Source organism: Aedes albopictus, chromosome 2 (assembly GCF_035046485.1).
Source record: "Aedes albopictus strain Foshan chromosome 2, AalbF5, whole genome shotgun sequence".
Taxonomy (NCBI): Eukaryota; Metazoa; Arthropoda; class Insecta; order Diptera; family Culicidae; genus Aedes; species Aedes albopictus.
In genome coordinates this window covers 345,060,754-345,085,967 of record NC_085137.1, presented here as the reverse complement: position 1 = coordinate 345,085,967, position 25,214 = coordinate 345,060,754, and the positions used below count along the sequence as shown (strand labels likewise).

The 25,214-nt window shown below is 41.6% G+C and overlaps 1 protein-coding gene across 4 annotated transcripts in view; it reads right to left on the bottom strand.

Annotated features, from left to right (window-relative positions):
* Positions 1 to 25,214, bottom strand: part of LOC109430912 (sodium/potassium-transporting ATPase subunit beta-1-interacting protein) — a 371,063-nt gene that overhangs the window by 265,050 nt on the left and 80,799 nt on the right. The gene's annotated exons all lie outside the window — the stretch shown is intronic.

Here is a 25,214-nt window from a genome sequence, read left to right as displayed (position 1 = left end):
ATGTACAGTATACTACCATGGATACAAGAAAAATCTAATGAAAACAAAAATTTTAGTACTAACTGTTCAACAACTAGTGAATTACCCTATTATTCTATTCTCTTTCCCAACGATGATGATAGGGTAGCGAACCACTTGGGCAGCGGCCGGTGTTTTGGGCACTCTTCGCTATAACTCAGTAAATTCTAAACCGCAGACAGACGTTCAAGTTTGACTCAGCAGCTTGTGTAAAAAACATGGCCGCCACAAATTGCCAAGTGGCAATCAACCCGGGAGCTTCTTGACAGCTGCCGAACAACGTCAGCGTACCTAAAAATTTTGGTCCGGGTGGTACTGTCAGATTCAAAGCGGCAAGCGCTACTTTTGAAAAGGACGAAAACCGAAAATAACAAACCGCACAAAAAAATATTGTAACATTAAACAGAAACTTTAATTTGTTGTTTCCGCTTTTTTGTGGTAGATAAATGCAAATTAAGTGCGGCATGATGAATTTGTTTACTAGAAGCGAAAATTATATCTATAAATTGGGTAAAGGCAAAACAGTCGGCTTTCATAAAATTAATAAGAAACTCATGTTTTCTTCTAGTGCGGTTCTTAAGCACCAGCAAGTAATAAATTAAGTTAGTTATGCTAACATTTCACAGCTACAGCTGCTACATATCTGATGGTACAGCCAAAATGGAAGTTAAAAATAATCATTTGCAGATGTTTTTTTCCGAATTTGATCTTCGGGTTGGTCTAATATGCGCAGTCACAAATTAATATGCAGGACCGTTTAAACATGTGCTTTTCTTACATTTATTACAACAACAAAAAGAAAAATCAAAATGATTTCAATTTAATGAACATTAGTTTTTGCGCTTCTGTTGAATACGTCCTTTTGATACGGAACGCTAGCCTCTTGTTGGCTTCCACTCACCACGAAACAAAAAAATGTTTTCGCATGGACAAAAATTGTTGCGTCAGTGAAGGATGGACCCGTTGTTTACGAACAGTAGCGACATCTGCGATTTGCAAGTAGGTACGCGAAACTGAGCTCATCTGTCAAGTTACGGGGGGGTTGGTGGCAATCAGCGAACAGATGGCGTTAGCGACGTTCATATACTGTCACCACGGTCGTCTTCCAGCCGGATGGCGGGAAAAGATCGCACGTGTTGCACGCTAATAATGTTTCAACATAATTTGTGCAGAGTAAAGGATTTTTATTTAATGTCTAAAATCTTTTGCACAAATTAGCGCAGGACTCTTGTAAACTGTTTTACACATTATAACTTTTATTTTACATAGATTTGCTTGAACAGAACTGCATTTGGATGAACTTCACTCGCATTGGAAAAACTTTGTGAATGTGACGCAAATGTAGGAATGATTTTGACAGTGTTTGTTTTGATTTTATTTCTCGGTGGGTGGTGAATTGGGTGGTAAGTAACTAGGTGCTGCGAATAGAAACGGTTTTATTTTTCAAGCTAGCTAACACACACCAACACACTCCCGGCACACAGCTTGTAAACACGCACGAGCGTTCAATTTTCTTGCAAACACCTCTCTCAGCGCAGTTGTCAAACATGCCGTCGCGACGCTGTTCGGAAATGGTAAACATGATCAATCCACCATTATTCCAGTTTTGTTTTCGTGTGCAAAGTTTATTATTTTCCATTCGCGATGGAAATTTTGATGGATAGTTATTACAAAATTAGCTGAAAAGGGTTCAAAACAATGTTTATCCTTCTCCTCGCTTTCCAACGGATTGACAGCGGCAAATGGAGATATCGTGACTACAGTTTTGATTATATCCGCAGCACCTAGATAACAATACTCTTCAATCAAGCACACAGGTACAACAAGGTTTAACATAACCTCTATCTTCAATGTTTGGCTCCCAATGTTTGGCTCCCGCAGAGAGAGCATATTGCGCATATTGAGTCAGTCCGCGATACTCAGGTAAGTAAGCGACTGGAAGCACGTGGTTTCTCAAACTGTCAACTGCACTGTAGCAATCGGTTGCCTAGGTGTCGCTAGTGAAAATTTATATAGAAAATTTGAATAAATTTGTTCGAGCTAGAACGTCTGTCTGCGTCTAAACCAATTGACATGAAATTTTGTACACGGCTTGATACTATACGTATCTCATAGCGTTACAAAAATTGTGTCTATTGGTTCAGAATTGACTGAGTTATAGCAGAAAAGTGCCCAAAATAGGACCCCTGCCGAGATGGTTCCACTTCCCTATCCCATCGAACTTCTATTTATTTTTTTTTTAATTATGTTTGTTGCAATCTCAAGATTTTCATTTAGTTATGGAGTACTCCATCGCAACGATGTCCAAATAACAGCAAAATCCACTTATTTTCAGTATAGCAAAAAGGAAAAAAAATGAGAGCTCTGTACAGCAGCTAGGAGCAAAGCCTGACGAACAATCAGAGGAGAAGGGTCTCTTCGATGCGTACAACGCCGGCAGTCTTTCGCGTAGCCTTTTGCAGTGAACATCTACTCCGTTGTGTGCTGGGCCGAACTAACTTGTGCTCTAGATAGATTGTGTAAAAGCTTCATTTTTTTATTTCTCCCTAACTGTGTGTCCCATATCCATTCCTTTGAAAGATCAATATTCCGAAAACAAAAAAAGTCGTTGGCCGTAATCGGTTTGCTCATTCTATACCTTCATCTTCCGAACCTCATTTGCAGCAACTCGTCGTCGTGCGGGAAGAACGGTGAAGAACCAGTGCATAATAACATCCAAGATAACATCCGATTCTAGATGTTTGTCGAGTGTTGTTGAAAGTGGTGGCCGTAGTCGTCGTTGTCGGGAGTGCATTTCTTGCCCGTCATCATCACCACCATCATCATCATCATCAGCGGTTGTGTTGTCTCCGTGGAAGTTTCTGCGTGAAACGCGCTCATTTTCGACACTTGCGCGCACTTCACCCGTTGCTACTGCCGTCGCCGCCGCCACCTCGTGGACCTCTCACCTCGTGGTAAGGAGTGTGTCGAAAACAAGTTGGAAACATTTTGGGACGCTCATTATTCAAGTTGGGTGGATTGTTTATATAGGGTGAGTAGTGTATCAGTTATGGCCATGGTGGTTTCCTATTTGGCCAAAGTGACAGTTTGGAAAGTTTTGAAGCTTTGACTTATTATGAAAGTTTTAATAGCAAGAATTTGAAGTATCTTGTCATTAAATCTCTGGAAATGATGCAAACTTTGGGATTATCTAAAGAAAACACTATGGCCAAATAGGGAACCACTATGGCGATAACTGGTATACTCAGCCTAGGTGCTTCTAGGTCCAGTTCCAGTGCGAGCGTAAAACCACAAAGAAGAAGAAGAATTTTGAGTAACTATACTAAACTAACTAAATAGTTAGAATGAAAATAATGTGGACAAGTTTTTGAAAAAGTTTAGTCTCAGTCTTCTTGCTAGTAGGCAGTAATTTGAAGTTTCTTGGATAAAAAAATAAACCAAAATATCACAGAAAAACAGACGTAACTCTTAGAACAAATTTCATTGAAAAACATCGTCATCAAAACATAACCGCCCAATGCTAAACGTACTGTGCTTGGCCGGGCAATCACTAGGTGGCAGTAGTGAGCAAACGTTCAACAGAAGCAAAAACAACGTCAGCACAGCGAGTGGTCAATCAACCTACTATCGAAAGTTTGAATCAACCGTTAAAAAGTGATCGATGGGAAGCGAGCGGAGTGTGACGTCTGTTTCTCTGTGAAAATATGTTTTTTCTTGTTTCACATTTTTATTCGCGAGGTGAAATTCTTCGGGGTTTCCTGAAATGTGGCAATTATATAAATTATGTTATTAGAATAAATTACTTGAAAATTGTGACAAACATTAATTACCATCAACTGGAACTTAGGGCAAGGTATTTTGGGCACATAGGTCATCATTTCTAGAGCACTGTTTTAAAGAACCGTTCAATGGATTAGATATGTTTGAAATGCATCATGAAGGTTGATTAGCCATTGTCAACATCGTGATTAATTTTTAGCCAAACCGTTTGAAGGTTCTTAAAAACGATGCTCTAAAAAATTTGAGTTATGTACTTCAAACCCCTTGTCCTTAAATTGATTTAACGGGAACTTAATTGCAACTCCATACCAGGAACTTCTAAACTTCTGTAATTATAAACTTCTAACCTCTAGTCCACACACGTCTAGAGCAGATAGTAGACTTGAGTTTTTTTTAGATAATGTTAGTCTTGCTTTATTTCTTTCTAGGTTTTACGAAGTGTTTGTTGCATAGCTGAAGCCGTTGGTGCTAAGCAATTGGTGATTTGTTGTTGCATGAAGAAGAAGAAGAAGAATGATGGTGTTTTGAAAAAATCCTATCCCTATAACACAGGGGAAGTTTTTAAAATGCCTCTATAAAATCTAAAACAAAATCTAATTAAAAACGGTTTGATGTACGGTGTTAGACTTTGAACGAACTACATATTGAACGTATAAATTTTAATTTACCATTTTTTTCTTGATAAGGTACTTAATTTGTAGTTCGTTCAAAGTCTAACACCGTACATCAAACCGTTTTTAATTAGATTTTGTTTTAGATTTTATAGAGGCATTTTAAAAACTTCCCCTGTGTTATAGGGATAGGATTTTTTCAAAACACCATCATTCTTCTTCTTCTTCTTCATGCAACAACAAATCACCAATTGATTGCCACTAGGATGTAATCTTTCGGTGTTTACATTTTAGTCGAAACTTGATTTCCTTAACCCTTCAGCGCGCGCGCTGTTGTAAAAAGTACAACACTACCAAAAAAACTTCGCTTTTCGTATACAGTGCGAGCGCGGTGCAGTTTCGGTTGTTTGATGGCGCGCGCGCGCTGGAAGGTTAAGGAAATTATTGTGAAATTCATTGAGATATTGGTTGGAGAAATTGCATTATAAATTCTTGGAATCGAATTTGGCAAATCATCAAAAGGAGTTTGTGAACGAAGCTTTTTGTTTGAGTTCCTGTTTGCTATTATTTTGAATTGTAACTCTGCTATTTTTTGCGATTTCTTATGAGTCTTGAGAAATTTGTGACTAATAAATTCCCGAAGGACTCTTAAAGATTTTGCTTGAGGAAATTTCTGGAATTATTTCAAGCAGAATGTATGAATAAGTTATTGAAGAAGTTCTCTGGAATGCCTGGAGAATCTCTCGGAAGATTTGCACATTTTATTGTCGTAGAAATTTCTATAAGAGTTTTACGCTGTTTCACAATTGCTTAAGATTTCTCAAGTATTACTAATTTAGAGAAAATTTTCCACTTTAAGGTAGATTGAAAAGCTATCGCAGCTATTGATGAGCTATGTATGATAATTTTCACCAAGGTATCATCAATCAGTCTAAGGATACCTTGGAGACGATGCCGATAATTATTATTTGTTGTTGCTTTTCATAGCAGTTCATTTGGCAAGCATTCTTTGATTTTCAATGCTACGATGATTTTCATGGCTACGGTAGGACTGTGGCAGTTGTAGTAGATCTTGACGGCTACTGCGGAGTGGAAAACCCAAGTAACCACGGTGCTGAAGCCTTATTGCAAGCAGATATAAGGTGTATTTACTTTACACGAACATTTAAGGTTGATTCAAAGTGGAAATGGCAATTATGCGACTGAACTAAGATTATACCATTATTATGTAATGTAATTATTGCTCTAAATACACCGTATATCTGCATGTAAGAAGGCTTCAGCAACGTGGTTACTTGAGAAATTTCTAAAAATTCACTGGCGTAGACCCAATTAAGACGTAGCACTAGGGCTCAGATCAGGGGGTGAGAAACTCGGTACACTTCATTTTGTGCCAAATGTGCCGAACGTGCCGAAGTGTGCCAGCGTGCTGGCAGTCATGCTGTTAGTTGATTAATTGCTTTTTGTGTATCTGGCAACCTTTCGCTTGTCTTGTTATTGATCCTGATTCTTGTAATCAAAAACCGATCAAAAGCAATCTCCTGATTATGCTGCGATCTTGCTGGCATTTGAAAGCATGTTTTTGGCAAAAAATTACTCCGTCGAATAACCCCACTAGCTGCACCAGGGGATGCGCTTGTTTCAGTAAAACCAGGAAGACTTGATTTTGATGCTGCCGCTAAGAAATCCAGCGCTTTGAATCCTCATCCTGGTGTCCTGGTCCTTATTCTTATTCAAGGATCGGTATATTCGCCTCACTCCATTCATATTCACTCCTCTTTGCTGAAGCGAATCGAGAAATATGCAGCAAACGGATCGTCGTGATCAAACACGCATCCCAATCACCAGTGGGAAGCGATAAGCCAGCTGCTTGACATGAATATTCGTTGCTATTCGTCGCAGTTTGGATCGCAAGCGAATGAATGAATGGCGAATGGTAAAGAATGCTGGTGAGCGATCAAAGCGGCTATTATCATAAATAGAAGAGAATTTCTGCATGTAATGCAAACATTTTTACTGTATTGTTGTTGAAATGCTAGATTAGCAAAGAAAATAATTCGAAAACATCTAAAATTCGTAGGCACAATATCAATCGCATCACTCACGAATCGCATTCGCTTGCGATGTGAATGTTGACGAATGAGTAATTTCCAAGTGTGGCTTTCCGCCGTTCGCCGGAGTTTGCTGTCGTCGCTGACAAGCATACACACGAACTAAAGCGACAACCGTTCGCTGCTGACTGTCTTCGAATGCGGAAGAAGATAAAAAGTGGAAATCAGGAACCCTGTTCTTGTTACGCCTCTCATTTAGACACAGCTAAAAAGAAAATTTCAGCTATCGAGCTTCAAAAACTTTCGATACCAGTTGCATTTTTTTTTCAAAGTATTTATTGAGAAGTTGTTTTCGGTACTTTCTTCTTCAGTTTCTTTCTTCCCCAGAAAAAAAAACATAAAAAAAGTGTTGCCAGTTTTATGACAGCCAGCGTCATTAATGTGCCGGCGAGTGTGCCAAAAATGTGCCAACGAGTGTGCCGGGCACTTTGTGCCGAGTTTCCCACCCCCTGGCTCAGATGGATTACTGCACGAATTTATTCTGGCCTGCTTACTCTCACACTAAATTTGACGTTTGAGAGGCGTCGGCACCGCTCAAACGTCAAATTTTCTGTGAGAGTAAGCAGGCCAGCATAAATTCGTGTAGTGGACCATTGGGTACCACATCTAGCACGGCATAAATATCACAAGGCAGGCTAGTAACCTATGTAAACATCTATTTTGTGTAAACATGTGACGTCGTTCTTATCGTTTTTCACGTAGATCAAATTGGTGTGGAGTACTAGATCGCCTATGAACGATTTCAACTACGTCATCAAAAAACTGTCAGATTTCCGGAAGGTATCACCTTCTAAATATTGTACACCGTGGCATCTAGTACTGCATTCGGTCCCCGGTCCCCAAGTTTGACATTTGACTGCATACCTTATTTTTCATCAACTTTGCGGTGTAGTAGCCCATGACAACGAAGCGTTAAACCACACCCCCACCACCCCCCAGGCTAATATTTGTGGAACAAATTTTCAGTATAAAATACTTTGCGACGAAAAAATTTTTCGGCTGCACCGCTATTTTTAAACTACGAATACAATCCACGCTTAATGGATGGCAGTCAAAAAAGCCAAAAATCACACATTTTACCTTATAAATTGAGGTACAGCTCGGAATTGTGACGTGCTGGGGCAAATCTGAGCCCGGCTTCGGATTCAGCGATCCAAAATCTGTCAGAAACACATAAGTTTACTCTTGAGAAAAAAAAAATGTTGCGCTGTGTAGTGATTCAATGTACACATTTTAGCAACTCCTGGAGCAGTTCTGACGAAAGTTGACCTGGTGTTATGATAAAGCAATTGCTTAAGCATGCCTTAAGGCTGTGACTTTTATGCCGAGGACCTGGAATAGAATCCCACGTCCAATAAAACTCACAAAGGAAGAAAAGTAAAGCCGTGGGCCCGAGATGATCTATCTCAGGACTAAAAATCTCATTCGTAAAAAAAAAACAAAGGAATTTTGACGACATTCTTAGTGGAACTTACGAAGTATACACTGCCTGCTAAAGTAGATGATTTTTTGGTAAAAGTCCAGGAGATTTTTTGTACAAAATATGCAATAGAATTTTTAGAAAAATCTTCCGGACAAAATTTTGAAAGGAATTGTATTGTCTTTTTGTTAGCCCCATTTGGGAATACAATTTTTGCTCTCATTATCTTACGCTCAAACTTTAACCAAATCATGCATGTTCATCATCAAACTACTTCTGACAGGCAAAACATAGAGATAAAAAGTTTGAAAAACTTTTTACATTTTAAAGAAGATTAAAAAATGTGTTCCGAAAAGGGGGTGACAAAATTGGGTCACTAATGTAATAATAAAAATATGAAAATTTTAATACCAGTTTTGAAATTATGGCTTCGTTTTCGATAAAAAAAAATATCAAAAACCAAAAAAAAAAAAAGAATGGATCCATGGATGTATGGGAAAATTCTAGCCTGAGTCCATTTTCATTCGATCGCAGTACGCAGTTGCGAATAAATTACAATTCAATTGGCAGTTATTTAATAAAGTTTCTGCCAGGAATCGGTAAAACAATTTCTTGAGAGATTTATTTTGAACATGAAACAGAGCTTAAAATACTAAGATCAGTAGGTTGTAGCAGGTTATAATTTTTGTCATAAGTTTTACATCGTCGGTTTCAAAGTTTTAGACAAATTTTACACCCACGCTAATTATTATCAAATATTTTGCCAAACTTGTTGCGGGCGTTCAAGAATGTTTCCAACTTATTTTCGATACAGTCCTCATCCAACTCGCGACGTACATTGCAGCAACCATTATCGTATCAACGTTGCTGCCATAATCACAGCTTGGCTATCGCCGGATCGCCGCCGCCGCCTGCTGCAGTTGGAAGTGATTGTTTGAAGAATTTGTGTTGTGCATGTGGTTGGATTTATCACCGGAGGAGTGCAAATAGAAGTGTGGTATCACAACCTCAGAGTTTGATAAGGTATTTCAGTAGTACCGTTTCAACGCCGGTGGTGCTGCCTAACAGTGTGAGTGACTATCCATCGACGAGCCGAGCAGGAGAAGCAAAAAGTGCAAACTGTAAAAGTGCTAGTGACGGAAACGCAGGGGAAGCATCTGCTGTCGTCCGAGGTGAACCTGGTGGCAAAATGTCGTCAAAGCCGGCCTTTCAACGATTGCCCACCAATGTGGTGCCGGAGCACTACGATTTGGCGCTGAAGCCGAATCTCAAGGCGTTCACCTTCGAAGGCAGCACGTCGGTGAAGATCCAGGTGAGTGTAGTACAGTAACACGTGCTAGCAAGCATACCTATCAATCTAAGTGTATCGACAGATGTATGGTTACTCCGTCCCGTTGCTTTTGTCGCCTTTCAATGGTGAAAACAGAATTGTATTAGAGGCAGGCTTCCCTCATCTCGAATGCACGACGCAACTCTACGTTAGTTTCTGTTATTGAATTTATGCATATGTCGAGCATCGTAGTTTATCAAGGCATCAGTAGGTTAATAAGAAACAGTAAGAATCAACTATTCGAAAAATGTAAAAAATAGGCAGAGTCTGAAACATCAAAAAAATATATGCTTTGGCTTATGGCTGACGTCGCTAACAGCACGACAACGAAGTTTTAGCCGTTCTATTGGTAATAGATGTTTAATAATCTTGATTGTAAGAAATTGCAAAGTGGTTTTGAATATTTTTAATGATTAATATCAAGGGTCATAATTTGATTTTTCATATGCATATGTAAATGAAGTGACCAATTCACTTCTATCTCTTTGTTCCAAAAGCACGATTTTGAGATTGAAAAACAAAATCTGGCTAAAATCTAGATATTTTTAACTGTTGTATAAATCTGTTTTAACAGCTTACTGCGTCAAATTATTCCTAGGGTTCCGAACCACTTTAGACAGTGGTGGTATTTTGAGAACTTTTCCACTATTAGTAAGTCATTTTGAAAGCAATTGACTTTAATTTTTGTACACGGCTACTTTACGTATCTCATTACGTACAAAAAATCATGTCAATTGGCTTAAATTTGACTGAGTTACAGCGAAAAAGTGCCCAAAATAGAAGCCCTACCAAGATTGTTCCACTTCCCTATTTGGAGGATGTTGAAATATTGTTGAGAATGCATGATTTGTCTACATGATTTGAAACTCAAACGTCAAATATAATTTCTTTCTATAGCATCAAATAAATGTTATTCATAATTAGGTTCAAGTGAACAAGTGAACGTGCACATATCTCATTTTTGTAGCCACAAACTTATGTTAATTATAACCTAAAGTGAATCTCTTTTTTTTAATTATTCATAAAATTTGCAAAATAACAATATCTCGAATTTTAAATCTTTCGAGATCGTTACTGTAAGGTACATCGAAATCCTATCCACATTTTAAAAGTTGTTGTTATTATTATTATATTTATTTACGAGATTTTCAGCCTTAAGCCGGCTCATCTAGGGCGGATGAAAATTGTTCTATAATATTCGTGATAATATTACTTATAGTGGAATGTTTTTTAATGGAAAATTGCAAAGTTTCTAAAACTTACACATAAAACAAGTTGACCCAGATGAGTAAAAAAATACTCAGTGAAATGACTACCTGATAACTCAGCAAAAGTGGCGTTTTTTAGTTGATTTTCAGCAAAATGTTTTTAGAATCTCCACAATGAAATGTCAAATTCCTTTAGATCTATTTGAAAGTCTCTTAGATATTGCGGTATTGAGCATGAGCAGAGCAAATATGACCGTACAATTCGTAGTTGCTACTCCGTGATTAACCGGAGCAATCGAAATTGCGCAAAGAACCAATGAATAGGGCTTGAGACTAGCGTATCATTCTCAATGTACACAGCTCGAAAACTCGCAGCTATAGGAAGGTCAATACCGGTGCCGGCCACGTCCTTACGGTCATCAAGGATGGGAAGGAACGTTAGTAAGACCGAGAATCGCTGCATCTCCACGTTTGTCTCAAGAAGGCGCTTTTGTTAGTAGGGTAGAGTACATTGTTAGGTCAGGGAGTACCCTATGGTTGGTGATGTGACCTGACAATAAATCTATGTACATATTATCGTCGCAGCACCACATCGAAGTCGTCGCTTGAAGCACATGCAAAGTTGCAGCTGCGAAGTAAATTTTAATCTTTTTTGGCTGTTGCGCATCATTAAGCAAATTTAGAGCTATAATATGCACTAATCCAAACTGAGTTGCGACATTTCTAAGTATGTAGGTCAAAAATCAATTTTCACACCGCCGCTCACTTTGGATTTCAACCAAAAGCATACTACACAAACCGCCACGCACAATCGACTAGTTTTCCACGTGAAAACAAACAAAAACGAAAATCAAATCACGCGTCTCCACTTCACCAGGAAGCAGAAACCTTTAGTCCATTCTTTAGAACTGAACGCGACGCTTAACCTACACGGTGTTCAATAAGTTCGGATACACAGTAAAATTGAATTTATTTCCCATCTGTAATTCAGATTCGCAAAGTGAATGTATTAATTGAAAGCTCACATAATACTGATCAAATACAGTATATGTTTCGAAAAAACTGTCCTTTATCCTTTTGTAATAATTGCAAATGTGTCTCAAGTTCCTTTCGGCCGGCACGCACGTCTGTCATTGGTATTTCGTCTAGTTTTTATTGAGTAATGGTGCTAAGTTAAATCAAATTAGGTTGTTGTCCTCAGCATTAGTGGTAGCAACTGTGGCCATACGAAATAATCTATAAGATTCAGATTGGGTGAAGTACGGACTTATTTTATTTTGATCTTTAAAATTGCTAAAATTGCTGTTTTAATGATTTTTGTTTTGTAAAAAAGCAGGGCTGCGTCATATCTCAGTTTAATCCATGATTATCTTTTCCGAAACTTGATTATATCCCTATTGTGGCAAATTTTAACCAAAATTGGCTTTATATAATGTATTTATTCTTTTTTCATAGATTTAAGCACATTTTGACTAAACTTGCAAATTTATCACCATATCATCACTAAAATAGCAGTGTAAAGCTTTTGTCTATTAATTTAGTTATTTTAATTTATATAGTGAGATGTAAAATCAAAAGTCAACGTTTTAGACTTCTGTAGCTTAAGCAACTTATCGAAAATTATTCCAGCGTGCCGGAGCTAACAAACTTTAGATAGATCTAAGGCTTATAAAAAAAAGTAGAAAAAGACTTTATTCAAAACCATATGTTATATTTGATCAGTGTTATATGACCTTTCAATAAATACATTTACTTTGAAAATCTGTATTACAGATGTGAAATTAATTCAAGTTATATGGTGTATCCGAACTTATTGAACACCGTGTAGACGCACTTGGGAAGGCGCAACGTTTCCTATATAACCTTTTGATTTTGTTAACTGCAAATCTGCTGACTGCAATTGCCTAATTTTCTCGACCTTATAAAAGGTTAATTCAGTTTATTCGATATTTATCCCCCAATCCAAGATGTCAGGCGACCCGTGCTGATGGATGACTGGTTGAGGGTCTTAAAAAACGCTCGATCTTTAACGGAACGCGTAACGTATGTAGATCATCTTTTCGGGTTGCGTTACGGAGTAAGATCTACCAAACCAAAATCTCAATTTTTTAATGTTCTGGTAATTCAAGGATTTTTAGTCCTTGCTACTGGTTTCTTGGTGAACTTCACTTTCTGAATAAAACTTAGTTAACAAACTTTACTTTGCAAACAGTTAAAAACCGCACCATCCGAGGTTAAACTCAATTCGGAGGAACTTAAATTGGGTAGGGATCATGGTAGGGAAGGGTTCCATGCATGTACCGTCATATGGGGTAACTTGCAACACTTTTAGATATCATTGAAAATCTCAACATTTCAAATACACTGTCAAGCATCATGTACACTAATGACCACTAGTAGAATACTATGCAGAACTTTATTTACCAAAATACGTTGCCACCTAAACAGGTGGTGTGAAATACATGCTTATTGCAAGTTACCAACGGCAACGACCCCAGCGAACGAAAAGGACTTGCGATTGGAAACTCGGTACGTGGAACTGCCGATCTCTCAACTTCATTGGGAGCCCCCGCATATTCGTCGATCTACTGAAGGACCGCGGGTTCGGCATCGTAGCGCTGCAGGAGGTGTGTTGGACAGGATCCATGGTGCGAACGTTTAGAGGTAATCATACCATCTACCAGAGCTGCGGCAACACACGCGAGCTGGGAACAGCTTTCATCGTGATGGATGATATGCAGAGGCGCGCGATCGGTTGGTGCCCGATCGACGAAAGAATGTGCAGATTGAGGATCAAGGGCCGATTCTTCAACTTCAGCATAATAAACGTGCACAGCCCTCACAGCCGAGGCGGTAAACGCACGGGTATTCAGCATGACCATGCTGAGGGTGACGGGTTCGATTCCCGGACATCGACATCGAATCGGTTCGGTTCCCGGGTTCGAAACAGCAGACCCACCTCTTTTGGGAGAAAAAGCGCCGCCTGGAAGGAGCGGAGTGTGAAGAAATGGAACTACTGTGCAGTTCCCAAGAAACACGGAAGTTCTATCAGAAGCTCATCGCATCCCGCAACGGCTTCGTGCCGCGAGCCGAAATATGCAGGGACAAAGACAGAGGCCTCTTGACGGACGGACGTGAGGTAATCGAAGCAGCACTTCGACGAGCACCTAAACGGCGTGGAGAACGTAGGCATGGGAGCCCACGGCAACGGAGGAAACGACGACGCCAGTGCAGCGGAGGACGAAAATGAACCAACTCCCACGTTGAGGGAAGTCAAGGATGCCATTCACCAGCTCAAAACCAACAAAGCAGCTGGCAAGGATGGTATCGCAGCTGAACTCATCAAGATGGGCCCCAAAAAGTTGGTCACCCGCCTGCATCGGCTCATAGTCAGGATCTGGGAAACCGAACAACTACCGGAGGAGTGGAAGGAAGGGGTAATCTGCCCCTTTCACAAGAAAGGCGACCATTTGGAATGTGAGAACTTCAGGGCGATCACTATTTTGAATGCTGCCTACAGAGTGCTATCCCAGATCAGCTTCCGTCGTCTGTCGCCTAAAACGAATGAGTTCGTGGGAAGTTATCAAGCCGGCTTCATCGACGGCCGATCGACAACGGACCAGTTCTTTACCGTACGGCAAATCCTCCAGAAATGCCGTGAATATCAGGTCCCAACGCATCAACTGTTCATCGACTTCAAAGCGGTATACGACAATATCGACCGCGCAGAGCTATGGAGAATCATGGACGAAAACGGCTTTCCTGGGAAGCTGACTAGACTGATTAAAGCAACGATGGGCGGTGTGCAAAACTGCGTAAGGGTTTCGGGTGAACTATCCAGTTCAGTCGAATCTCGCCGGGGACTGCGACAAGGTGATGGACTCTCATGCCTACTCTTCAACATCGCTCTGGAAGGTGTGATGCGACGAGCCGGGCTCAACAGCCGGGGAACGATTTTCACAAAATCCGGTCAATTTGTGTGCTTTGCGGACGACTTGGACATTATTGCCAGAACATTTGGAACGATGGCAGAGCTGTACACCCGCCTGAAACGCGAAGCAGCAAAGGTCGGACTGGTGGTGAATGCCTCAAAAACAAAGCACATGCTGGTAGGCAGAACCGAACATGACCGGATTCGTCTGTGTAGTAATGTTACGATAGACGGTGATATTTTCAAGGTGGTGAAGGAATTCGTCTACCTCGGATCCTTACTGACGGCTGACAACAACGTGAGCAGTGAAATTCGGAGGCGCATCATCAGCGGAAGTCGGGCCTACTACGGCCTCCAGAAGAAACTCCGGTCGAAAAAGATTCACCCACGCACCAAATGCACCATGTACCTACAAAATGCTAATAAGACCGGTGGTCCTCTACGGACACGAAACATGGACCATGCTCGAGGAGGACCTGCAAGCACTCGGAGTTTTCGAACGACGCGTGCTAAGGACGATTTTCGGCGGTGTGCAGGAGAACGGTGTGTGGCGGAGAAGGATGAACCACGAGATCGCTGCACTTTACAGCGAACCCAGCATCCAGAAGGTGGTCAAAGCCGGAAGGATACGGTGGGCAGGGCATGGTGCAAGAATGCCGGACAACAACCCTGCAAAGCTGGTGTTTGCAACTGATCCGGTTGGCACAAGAAGGCGTGGAGCGCAGAGAGCACGATGGGCCGGGCGGACCAGGTGGAGCTTGACCTGGCGAGCATTGGGCGCGACCGAGGATGGAGAACGTACTATTGTTGATTATGTCTTGTCTTAAATGTGATGTTAAACAACTAAATGTATGTATGTATGACAGACCCAAACAGGAATAAAAAAAATCTTTACCGATTGGACTATAATACCACGTAGTCTGGATTGTACCGACCTTGTATCAGTGAAAAGTGAAAAAAATGAATGGATCCTTTCGGCATAATGGATGCCAAAATAACGGTCCAATGTGGTCCAATCATATAGCCGACAGGTTCTGGTTGCAGTGAGCAGAAGGAGGATACACAATCAGTCTGCATGTCGATGAAAAAAAAATGATAAATGATACCTACCTCGTAGTAGTTCCATTGACCTTTTCTCGGAAAGTGAAAATTCCTAAATTGTTGCGTTGTCTCGACCATGTGCGACCTCTGGCTGTTTACTATCAGTTTCAGGTAAAAGAAGATAGAGATTATAACGGTGTTTGCTGTTCTTTCAGGCCTTTCACTGAAGAATATTTTTTGTTCGCCGTTTCATGAAAAATGTTTCGTTTGATAACTTCTTTTTTGTTGAAGTGAATAAAACCCTCTCATGTATTTGTGATGATTTGTCTTCTTGTTAAGGTGACGTCGTTCAAACTGGGATGTAGCCTGGTAATAAAAAAACACTACGAGTTTTTTTTTGTGATAATTGACCATTTTTGGATTCGTAGATCCTCAAAATTCTCACGATAGCAAATAACAGGAACAATTCAAAACAACATTTCCTGAAAGCGACAACAGTGAAAGTAAAAGTCTTGTTCATATCTATCCTAATAAATCAGCGCACTCTCTGGGTTGAGACCCCATGTCAACCGGTTATTGCAGTGGGTGTCGCTCAATGATCTTTTCTCATAGAAATTCCGCCTCTCCGGTCCTTGTCGTTGCTTCCAGTCACGTTGTATTATGGTCAATGGGTTCCACGTAAACCCGTGTTATCGTCGTCGTCGTAAGTCATCGCGCTTGCTGTCTGTCGGTCGACCTACCCACCTTTCTACACCAAACGAGCCGTGAGAGCATGAGTGAGCATTCCAAAAAGTTGCGAATTCCACTCCATTGGAGCTGGTCGAACCGACATAAAAGGCCATCCCCGCGAATCGACTCCGCTGCCGGGTGCGCTGAGCGCACGGTTTGCTCGCTTTGCAGCTGTTGTTATGAACACCTACCTTCCTACCTACCGCGCGCGCGCTGTTTCAAGTGAACCGCGCCGCACCGACGATCAGAGTGTGCTTGCCGCAAGCTGTGGATTTGATTTCAGTTGGCGAGCCCGTGGTACGTGCCGTATTCCACTTATCGGGCTTTCTTCTTTCCATGTGGGCCAGTGGTCTAGAATATAGGGTTTCTTGATTGAAATTCTGTAGCAAATAAGATGGTTCTTGAGCGATAGCTTTCTCAAAGTCCTAAACAACTTTGTATAGAAGAGCCGCAGTATACTTTCCAGATTGGATGGTTCACATGAAGAGGCATGCTAGCCAGATGAACATCACGAATGTGATGATCGACTATGTGTCCGAAGTATTTGATAGAAAAGAGAGCAAACTGATAGGTATAAACTCTCTTGCTTGCATGGGGCAAAAATTAAATTTACGCTCCAGTCGACTTTTCGGATTCCATTTACTGCCCCTCTTTGCATGTCAGTCCCATGTCATTTCTAATGCGAATCATATTTTTGTCGCTAAGGTCATTTGAAACAAATTTGATATCTTCCTCTGTCCCCTTCCTCATTTCACAGCTCAATATGCCACGGAAACGGTATGCATGAAGTAAATATATTTTTTTAGAAAATAATTGGAGTTGTATTACAAAAGGTAGTTGCTTTGAAAAAGAACATGGGACTGACATGCGAAGAGGGGCAGTTTAGGTCTCATATGAACTGTGGAAAATTTCACCACATTCAGTAAAACTATTATAAACAAGCAAGTGGTTCAAAGTTTATATAGGATTTACTACAAGAAATGTTACACTTACAGAAAAAAATCACAGAGGTCGCCCCTTCTCTCCTTAATACATTGGGGAAGAAAATCATACATATTTTTCAAAAACATGACAAATGTTCAGGGAGTTTCAGAGGAATTCCAAGATTCGCAGTAGATTTCAATAGTATTTAGAGGGACGTCTCAGAAGAATTAGGGAGCTTCGGAAAGGCTCATGGAGGATTTTAGAGGGGTTTCAGGTGCATTTCATGAATTTACCTCTCATGCAACCCCTTGTAACACCTGAACCTCCTTAACATATCGACAATGATTTTTCATTTGGGCCTAACTGACTTGATCGATTTCTCTTCGTCGATTCTTTCTTTCGTTAATAACTTGATTGTTCGAGCCCAGCAGGGTGCATCGAACTACAGAGGACCATATCACTCGGTTTTAGGGTTAACACTCGCGAGAGGAACTAGGATTGGCAAGGGCCAACACTTTTGGGAAACTGAGGTCGAAAAAATGTCGGAAACACTTTCGCTTGGCAAGGGCCAACAGGGAGAAATACTTGACGTGGATAACTTGGCAGGGCCAATTCTTCTGGGTTTAAAATAGAGCTAGACACGGATGGCTACGCTTCTTAATAACCATACCTTCTTCTTTCTTCTCCTCGCTTTCTGCGCGGTTGGATCGACGCTTCGGTTGAGACTGATGTCGCTAACGGAGCCTGTGGAGTACCAGGGCGCCCTCCACAATATTTGCCGTCACTGCGCTAACCGGAGCAATTGCGCAGTGGACCTTATTTGTCTCCTGGATAAATCGGATACTTTTCTTAAGTCTCAATTCCGAGGCTTAATAAAAGTGGGTAAATGCATATTTTCATGAACGGAATCAAGTTTGTACAGGTAAACCTTCATCACGCAAAAGGTGCTTCTGCTGTGTTGAGTCGAAGGTTTAAAAAAGAAGGACTGGAAGTGGCGCTTATTCAAGAGCCATGGTCCAATAAATGAAAGATTCTTGGAGTTCTGACACAAAATAGTAAACTATTTTATGATGAGCCACAAGATTTTCCCAGAACGCTGTCTTACCCAGCCAACCACATATCGTAAATCATTGTGTGGAAAAAATCGTATATTTTCATATATTGAATCAGAATTGTATAATCATATGTATATTTGTTGCCAATGATTGCGGAAAATCGCATTTCATGCCAAATTAAATTACAATTGCGATTTTGTTTCATATAGTCGTCTCCGATCATAAAAGGTGCGAGATACTATCGGTAGGATCGCACAGAATCGGATAGAATCGTGAAAAAACATACATTATTAGTGTCAAGCTGCAAGTTCGCTAGCATCGTATATATGATTTCTTTGAATCGTGGAAATCGTCGCTTCACATCATATATAAATCTGCTAAATCGAGCTTGCTACCTAAAGGTATGATGAAAATCGGTGAAATCGTATACAACTATAACAATGTTGTATATTGATCGTTTTCGTCACACTTGCATCGTATACGAAGTGAATGAAATCGTAGAAATCGTATATTCATTTTTACAGTCTCATATGATTGTTACTGCACTTTTAATAGTCGTATCTTAATCTAGGAAATCGTAAATGGTTTTGTTTACATAATTGTATGATGGAGAAAAAGAAAAAATAGTATTCATAACAAATTTGTATTTTTGTTGTTGTTGACACATTCCAACCATGGTAGCAATAATTTCAACCAAATATATAGGTTTTCATACTAGCAGATGACTTACAATAAGTGATGTATAGATTCCAACAACGGTGTGAATTCCGGGCCTCTTGCACGGCACTACTTTGGTGCCACTCAATGCACAACAACTACGATCCCACCACATGTCTCGCACCGTATCATGCTAAATTTTATTCGTTTCATGCCATTCACTTTGAACTCTCTATTTTCAACTTGGCAATATAGCCAATAGAGATAACGCGCAGTTCTCAATCAAAGGATCTAAGTTCGATTCCCACTGAAAACCAATTGTTTTTTTTATTTGAAAATTTGAGTCGTATATTGGTACTCTCAATCGTAATAAGATCACGCATAATCGTATATTTAGACGGATAAAATCGGCGAAATCGTAGAAATTTTTCGAGAAATCGTAAATTATGTTGGATGAAATTGCAGTAATCGTATATATGTTTCGATATGGCCTCCACTTTAGTATGTATATGCCTGTTTCGTGCATTGAATACGATTTCTTTGGTTCTATATATGTGTGACTATTTCAGTTGCAATTTCAATATAGACACCAAATTGCTAGTTGGGTAGTACGTAAAACGTTAAAATGCTATCCTATTACAGTTTATCAGAAGGGACATTGTTGCCATCATGGTAGAGGGGTAAAACTGAGATCGCTGTGGCTTCAGCTTACTTTCCTGGTGATGTTCCTGAGGTACCTCCTCTTGCGATCGCACTATTTGTTCAATCCTATTTTGCTATTCTGCTATTATCAACGCATCCCCTGGCTTTCGCCCATCTGCGTTGTCTTTTCACTAGGCAATACGTCTACTAATTGATGTTAATGGGCTTGCCGGACCAAGTTATGTAGCTAAGCCAAACACCCCACCTGCAACTGTTGGGTAGGCACCATTGTCCCACCCACTGGTCTTTTACAGCTAGTTGTAGGTGCATGTGTGTGTGTGTGTGTGTGTGTGTGTGTGTGTGTGTGTGTGTGTGTGTGTGTGTGTGTGTGTGTGTTGTAACCTGCGTGTTACAATTAACCCAGTTTGTCTAGTTTCGTCACTGCGAGTACTCTGAGTAGTTTGTATATAGTCCGTTGTTGATACTCAGAGTAATGTTTTTGTTTTGAATTGGCAACATACACCACCACTGACGTGATGAGCAATTTATTTTAATTTGTTTATTTCATGTTTGATTTTATTTGGTGTTAGGTTTTTCCATTTTAATATGTTAGGTAGTAAATTATAGTTTAGATTTAGATAGGTTTTTAAACGAAGTTAGGTCCCATTCTCCTCCCGTTGCAATGAAAGCGGCGCAACATAACTGCATAACAAGTCGAGCACGGTGGTAGGAGATGGCGGCAAGGTGGTGTGCGATATTCTGGACGGAGGATGACATTTTGGAAACCGAGATCGTTTTGCACCGTGAAAGAGCCCGGACGCGTGATTCTACTCCGCTAGTGTGCGCGCACCGTTTTTGTGAAATCGGAGTGAACCAAACCTGGAAGGTTGTTCCCAGGTCGCCGGGAGTGACTAGTTGCAGGAAGTTCCCCGGAACGCGCCGGCCCGCGGTCGGAAAACCGTGCTGTGCGAGTGCAGTGAAAAGGGTATAGGATCGCCGCCATTGGGAGGCTAATTGTAAAGGAGCCTTTCGCTTCCCGCGGCTAATCGCCAAAGATCCCTCCGAATACCCACCGTCCTTACTGTGGAGGCTCAGCCAGTAGAGTACCTCGCCCCCACAGTTAAAAGCCAAGAAGGACGAAGCCAGTAGAATACAAAGGGGCGTATTCACTGGAGTAGCTCACTGCGGTGACTACTGGGATCGACTACGGCGAGTAGTCGGTTCGGTGAATATCACCAGCGTCGCTAGGGGGGGTCCGACAAAGGAGTTTATCTCCTCCCCCTAGCTAAAAGCCAAGGACCGTCGCTTCGGCGGCGAATTAGCCCAACCCGAAGAAGAGGAAGGTGAAGAAGCAGAAGTGGAAGAAGAAGAAGGACGAGGAAGCTCCGCATATCCCGTGCGGGAGCGAACGCCACCACCGTGCTGAAAGGGCCCCAACGAGTGTCGACGAACCAGTGACCAGTGACGTAGCGAGGAGGAGAAAATAAGGTCAGAAGTAGAATAGAAGTTTAAAATTGAAATATTTCTTCCTTTTTCCTATTATCACCCATCCGAAATCCAAAGTTTATTGGAAGTACCCTGCTCCGAGCCGCCCTGCCGGGCTATAGCAGGTAAGGGCAAGAAAGGAATTCTTACAATTGGCGCCCAACGTGGGGCGATCCTATACCCTTTTCACTGCACTCGCACAGCACGTGTTCCCCAGCTAAAATTCCTTGGATACTTCCTTTCTCGCGAGGGTTTGAAGGTCAACCCCGAGAAAATCCAGCCCATTCTCGACTACGAGAGACCGATTACAATCACTAAGTTGCGTCGGTTCTTGGGTATGTGCGGTTATTACCGCCGATTCATAGATCGTTTTAGTGAGGTAACGGCACCCCTTAGCGATCTGCTCAAAACGAAGTCCAAGAACATCAGCTGGAACCCAGAAGCAGAAAAGGCCTTCCTTGAAATCAAGGAACGGTTGATTACTCCTCCAGTTTTAGTTCCACCGGATTTCTCCAAAGAGTTCATTCTCCAGACGGACGCGAGTGATACCGCCGTGGCCGCGGTGCTCGCCCAAAAACACCTGGATGGGGAAAAGGTAGTAGCGTACTTCTCGCATAAGCTGACTACCCCTCAGCGCAATTACCACGCCACCGAGAAGGAAGGGCTTGCGGTAGTTTTGGCGGTGGAAAACTTCCGAGGATACTTAGAAGGTTACCATTTTCGACTTATCACAGACAATTCAGCGATTACTTGGATCATGCAAACCAAGTGGAAAACTGGTTCCCGCCTGAGTCGTTGGAGTTTAGAACTCCAACTGTACAATATGACCATCGAGCACCGGAAAGGGAAAGATAACATTGTTCCCGATGCTCTGTCTCGCGCCGTAGCAGAAGTCTCCGCAGTCACCAAATCAGATTGGTACTGCGACCTCCGATCCAAAGTAATCGAAAATCCTGATGCGTACTGTGATTTCAAAGTCGAAGATGGGCAACTTTTTAAGTATGTCAAAGCCGAGGAAATTCCCAGCGACACGCGGTTCAGTTGGAAACTCGTACCAGCACCGGAGTGCCGCCTCGAGATTATCGAGAAAACTCACGAAAACCTCCTTCATGTAGGGTTTGACAAAACGCTACATGAAATCAAGCTTCGTTATTTCTGGCCACGAATGGCCACTCAAACGAGGGCCTTTCTTCAAAAGTGTGGGACATGCAAGGAAATTAAGGCACCTTACGTTCCCGTTCAACCTGAACTTGGTCAGGCACGAACATCAAATTCCCCCTGGAGGATGATTTCGGTGGACTATATTGGCCCACTCCCAAGAAGTAAACACGGGCACCAACATCTACTTGTTGTACTAGACGTGTACAGCAAGTACGTGATGCTGGTCCCGGTACGTAAAATTGCTAGCAGCTCCCTTTGCACCATTCTTCGGGAGCAGTGGTTTAACCGCCACGGAAGTCCAGAGATTCTCCTCAGTGACAACGCCGCCACGTTCACCTCGAAGGAATTCGGCCAGTTCCTGAAAGAACAAAAAGTTAAACATTGGCTAAATGCGAAATACCATTCGCAGGCTAACCCGGTGGAGCGAGTGAATCGCTCAATCAACGCTGCAATTCGGGCCTACGCTCGCAGCGATCAACGGAATTGGGACCGGCACATTTCAGATGTGGAGCGGGTTCTCAATACTACTACCCATTCGTCCATCGGGTTCACTCCGTATTTTGTTGTTCACGGGTGTGAGATGGCGGGCGGCGATGACTTCGACGGGAACTCTGGCGATATGGAGGATGACCTGCAAGCGAGACACGAAAGAATAACAAAAATTAGGGGAATTGTGGACAAAAATCTCAAAAAGGCCAGCGAAAGCGTCCGCCATCAATATAATCTGCGACACCGTAAGTTCGCCAAACCTTTCGAGGTCGGACAATTAGTGTATCGTCGCAATACCAAACAATCAGACGCAATCGCTGGTTACAACGCTAAATTGGGTCCACAATACTTACCCGCAAAAGTACTTCGTCGTCGGGGTACTTCAACCTACGAACTGGTTGACCTCGATGGTAAAAATCTAGGGTTTTGGCCGGCAAATCTTATAAAACCAGCGTGAGTGCAATATCTCTATTGCCCCTCGAACCCAACACATCGTATTCATATGGTTGCTCACTTGGGAGCTTCCGAATATCGATGGGCTAGAGGGGCAAAATTTCCCCTAAGCACTCCACTGGTAAACGTCACCGTCCTTCCATAATTGGAGTCGGACACCTCGGACACTCCTATCGGTGGGCCACCCATTCCGTGTTGGGAATCACATAATTCTTAATAACTCCTACCCCAAATGGGAGGATAACCGGGAATGGTTCCACGGAGGGTGGAAAGAACCACCGATAGACCCCCGAATATCCCTCTTCAGTCGGGAAGGAAACACATCGCGGCTGCGAATTGCAGTAACCCAGCAAATTGATTCATTTTTCCCCAGGGGAAAACCATCACTAAAACCCCTCTTCGGTGGGGTTATTAACTAATTAATCACTATCCTTCCCGGCGGAAGGACTCGAACACTACGACGGACGGTGGTTTACGACCGGTAACCACCGAAAACCACGAAAATCGCGAAAAGTTTACAATCGCAGCCGCGACGATCGCGACGGTGCGGCTGGATTGTTTTTATTTACATTTTTCAGTTTCACATTCTTCCTTCCCCGCAATCAAACGATGACGTCATCAAGGGGAAATAAAATCTGCTGTCTCTTGCTGACAGCAAGGCGAGGGCGACACGTTAGCCCATTTTTAAATTCGTTTTGATCCATTCGGGAGGTCATTTATGTGTGCGCACCTGTGCACTGAGCGTAATTTCCATGTAAAAGTCCCGCGCATAGATGACAACACTGTTTTAACCTGTTTTTTAAATTTGTTTGTTCTTCGTTATTTTAATCTGTTAGAATCTGGGAAATTCAACTGATTCCATATGGAATCAGTTTGTAATGGACTTGCATTCACATTCGGTGTCTGGCTCAGGCCTCCTTGGAAAAGGAAGTACCTGATGCGTGAAAGACTACACCTTGCGTTCAATTTGTCCAGTTGTTTTCGGTATTTGGTGTGGTGTGTGTGAAGAAAAAATGAATTGTATGAGTGGAAATATTCTGTGAATGAATGTAATGTATGAATAAGGGTGATTGTGAAGTGGCGGGGGTTCAATCAAAGATTTTTGTGATTGTGTGTACGTATAGGCCAATGAGTGTGATGAATGAGTGGCGTATTTTGGATGAATGTGAATTGATTTGAGGCCCCAGTTGTTTAGTGTGTATGAATACCGTCAGGATAGGAAAATTGGACGTCAAAAAAAAAATAGCAATAGAAAAACACGAAACCACGACAACCGTTCCTCTGCTACGCTATTTCCTTGACCGGAGGCTAGCAGGGTTTTAGGAAGCTGGGTTGTTTTAGGTGTTATCCTGAATTGGTCTGGGGGAGTTGAAAATCTTTAGCTCTCCCACTGAGAACCGGATGTGTCGAGGGTGGTCTGGTGCCGTTAATAGCGACGGGTCCCAGTCCTTGTCTGTAGACAAAACATGATGAGACGATGTACCGATTTAGACTTTTGTTCGGTCGTTTCCCTGTTAGTGTCCTTGTTTACACATTTTTTATTTGTGGAAATAGTCTTGTTTGGTAGGTTAGGCAGATTTTTTATTTACACTTTTTATTTATTTTCCATGTTAAATTATTCAATTTTAATTCGTTTCATTATTATTGTCATCGGTGTTAGGTGTTAGGGTTTAAAAAAAAAATGTTGCCATTTTTTTTTCTCCGCGGTGTGGGCGAGATTGTAACCTGCGTGTTACAATTAACCCAGTTTGTCTAGTTTCGTCACTGCGAGTACTCTGAGTAGTTTGTATATAGTCCGTTGTTGATACTCAGAGTAATGTTTTTGTTTTGAATTGGCAACATACACCACCACTGACGTGATGAGCAATTTATTTTAATTTGTTTATTTCATGTTTGATTTTATTTGGTGTTAGGTTTTTCCATTTTAATATGTTAGGTAGTAAATTATAGTTTAGATTTAGATAGGTTTTTAAACGAAGTTAGGTCCCATTCTCCTCCCGTTGCAATGAAAGCGGCGCAACATAACTGCATAACAAGTCGAGCACGGTGGTAGGAGATGGCGGCAAGGTGGTGTGCGATATTCTGGACGGAGGATGACATTTTGGAAACCGAGATCGTTTTGCACCGTGAAAGAGCCCGGACGCGTGATTCTACTCCGCTAGTGTGCGC